The sequence below is a fragment of the Mandrillus leucophaeus genome, unplaced genomic scaffold (genome assembly GCF_000951045.1).
Source record: "Mandrillus leucophaeus isolate KB7577 unplaced genomic scaffold, Mleu.le_1.0 Scaffold131, whole genome shotgun sequence".
In the NCBI taxonomy this organism is placed as follows: Eukaryota; Metazoa; Chordata; class Mammalia; order Primates; family Cercopithecidae; genus Mandrillus; species Mandrillus leucophaeus.
Window position 1 is genome coordinate 3,910,938 of NW_012101266.1, and position 3,637 is coordinate 3,914,574.

Genomic DNA, 3,637 nt, shown 5'->3' on the forward strand with positions numbered 1-3,637 from the left:
GGAGGAGGAGAAGGAAGAGGAAGAAGAAACGAATCTGGCTGACAGGACTATTTGACAGTGATCTTCATGAGGAGGCATGCGTGTAACAGGGAATGTGGCCAGGGAGAAAGTTGTGCAAAATCCTGGTAATCCATTTAGACTTTTTTGGGTTCCCTTGTCCAATTGTGATGGTAAATAGGCAAGAGAAGCAACCCCAGCCTGAGAGTGAAGACGTGAAGACAGGAACTCAGGACCTTCAGAGATACTGGTCTCCAGGAGAGCCACTGCAGCCAGCAGATGTAGTGCTAAAGTAATGTTAACTAAAAAGTGGATGAGAGAAAAATTAGTATCAGTTGAGGCTCTGATATCAACTACAGGCAGTAGGGGCTACAATTTTGAGCCCAGCCACTGGCACTCATCCTGGTTCCCAGCTTTCTCTGTCCTACTGCTGCAAGTAAAAGCTAAGCAGCAGTGAATCACAAAAGAAGGTATCTGATTTTCACTCTTGGCTTTTACCTGCCTGATAATCACTTGCAGGTTTTCATTTTCTTCTTTTAGGATTCCAGTGGCGCTTAGTAACTGAAAAATAATGAAACTAGTTGGCTATGATTCCCTCTGTGTATCTCACATGCCAGCTATATCACACATTCTATTGTATTTCTTTTTCCCAGGATTTTAACAGCTCGACTGTCACTGGGTCTGTGTTCTACTTAAGACCAATGACATATCACTCACTTCTAGCTATGCAGTGAATAATAAAGTTCCAAATTCTTATTTTATCATATGCTTTTTCAAATCAGTTTTGAAACCAACTGTTCTAGTTTGGGTTTTCTAGAGAAAATGCTGAGACAGAGTTTAGCATGCAAGACATTTATTAGTGATTAACACATGCAGCATAAAGCAGGAAAGAGGCTGGATTTTGAGTGAAAACTGAAAATTTATGATGAAGATACAACAAAGTCTTGGCTAATCTCATGGGAATCTGTGGCCTCTATGATTTAGCCCATGTTGGGCCAATCAATGGACTGTCTCTTTATATTTCCACTGCAGTCCTCGGGTATCAGTTGACCAAAAATAGCACATTTTGAAAAGACAGCTATCTATATTGGAAGCAAATCATGAAGTTACTGACAGCTGGAGAATGTCTGCTGACAACAAAGACAAGTTCTTTCTTGATGGTAGTATTTGTGTGGCACATCAATTTTTCTACCATGCCAACAAAGTGATATCCTCAAAGAGTTATAAGAAAATAATGATTAATCTAGACTTTCATAATTTATTATTGCATGATTCAAAACAGTGTAAAATAGACATTTTTAGTCATATGAAAACAAAACCTGTGGTCAGCATATACTGTAGTTGAGTCTTGAATAGGTTTGAGCTGCATGGATCCACTTACATGTGCTTCTTTTTCCATCAAATGCGGTATAATATATATACAAAATATAGTATTTGTGAACTTGCATATATGGAGGGCCGACCTTTTATATATGTGAGTTCTGCAGAGTCAACTATGGGACTTGAGTGGGTGTGCATTTTGGTGTATTCAGGCTAGTTGGAACCAATTCCCCATGTACAGTGAAGGATGACTGTATTAAGAAAATATTTTCTGAAAAATGAAAATGATGCTATGTATTATTAGCTTAAAATTGCAGGAAGAAATTAGTAAGTATTCCTTCTTTTCTTGAGGCTTTAAGTAAGAACCCATTTCCTTGCATTTTATAGTTTATACAGGCTGCTTGAATTCTTTAGTTTATGCCCCCACCCACCTTTATTTTTTAGTAATTAATTTTAATTTTAAGTTCCAGGTACATGTGCAGGATGTGCAGGTTTGTTACATAGATGAACATGTGTCATGATGGTTTGCTGCACCTATCAACCCATCATCTAGGTATTAAGCCCAGCATGCATTAGCTATTTTTCCTAATGTTCTCCCCCAACCAACTCCATCACCCAACACGCCCCAGTGTGTGTTGTTCCACTCCGTGTCCATGTGTTCTCATTATTCAGCTCCCACTTACAACTAAAAACATGTGGTGTTTTGTTTCCTGTTCCTGCATTAGTTTGCTGAAGATAATGGCTGCCAGTTCCATCAGTGTCCCTGCAAAGGACATGATCTCATTCCTTTTTATGGTTGCATAGTATTCCATGGTGTATATGTACCACATTTTCTTTATCCAGGCTATCATTGATGAGCATTTTTGTTGACTCCATGTGTTTGCAATTGTGAACAGCAATAGCTGATATTTAAAAATAATACATAATATATTAACATCATACTAGAAACCTGTAAAAATGATCAGTGGACTTGAAGACATAGCAGTATTCAACTAAACAAAAAAATCACAGAGAAAAATATAAAGGTTAAAAAATAAAAAGAGCTCTAGAATAATTTGCTATAATGTCAAGCAGTTTAATATTTAGCTTTTTGAATACATAGATATATACTTTTAATTAAAAAATGTTAAAGTTATTCCTACAAAGGTAATCACACCATGTCATATCATGGTTAAGTAACTGAAAACCAGATAAGAAAATAAAAAGAAATCAAAAGGAAGGCAAGGAATACTTGCTGCCTTCACAAAAATAAGTTAAGAATGACAATATATATAACTTGTCTGAAACTATGAATGCTATAAAGGCAACGGCATGATGTCTTTAAGGTGGCAAATAAGGAGCTAAATTTTCAAATCTAGAATTCAACGAAAAAATAAACACATTTTCAGACAACTAATTAAATTTGTCATCAGCAGATCTATACAATACATGTTTTAAAAATTTTTGAAGCAGAAGAAAATGATAACAAATAGAAACTCAGATCTACGCAAAGCACTAAAAAACAACAAAAAAGTTTCTAAATATAAAATAATTTAATGCTCATGTTAAAAATGTCTTTGAAAGATTATGAACCAAAATAACACTACTACAAACAACAAAATAATATACTGTGATGCTTATAATATTTGAAAAATTAAAATTTGTGGCTGTAACAATAAAAGCACAAAAACTGGAGGGGGTAAGTGTAAATGTATTGATGCAATTTTCCTCATTGTAAGTATGTTGATGCAACATCTGGGGTTATAATGAGATAAATATGAGATGTGTATCATAAGCACTAGAGAAACACTTAAAAATAAAATTATTCTCAATAATTTAATTGTGAATATACATTGAATTATTCAAAATATCTTCGATCAAAGAAGATGGAGGTGAAAGTGAACAGCGCCAGACGGGAAGGGAGAAAACAGATGCTATAACGGTGGATTTAAATACAATTGAAAATTGCATTTAATGTAAATGCAATTTTAACACTAAGCTAAACACTTCAACTAAAAAACATACATTGTCAGACCACTCAAAACATCAAGACTCAGGCCAGGCGCGGTGGCTCACGCCTGTAATCTCAGCACTTTGGAAGGCCCAGGTGGGCGGATCACCTGAGGACAGGAGTTTTCAGACCAGCCTGACCAACATGGTGAAACCCCTTCTCTACAAAAGTACAAAAATTAGCCGGGCATGATGGCGTGTGCTTGTAATCCCAGCTACTGGGGAGACTGAGGCAGACTATCACTTGAACCTGGGAGGCAGAGGCTGCAGTGAGCCGAGATCTTGCCATTGCACTCCACCTTGAGCTAGAGATCGAGACTCAGTCAAAAAA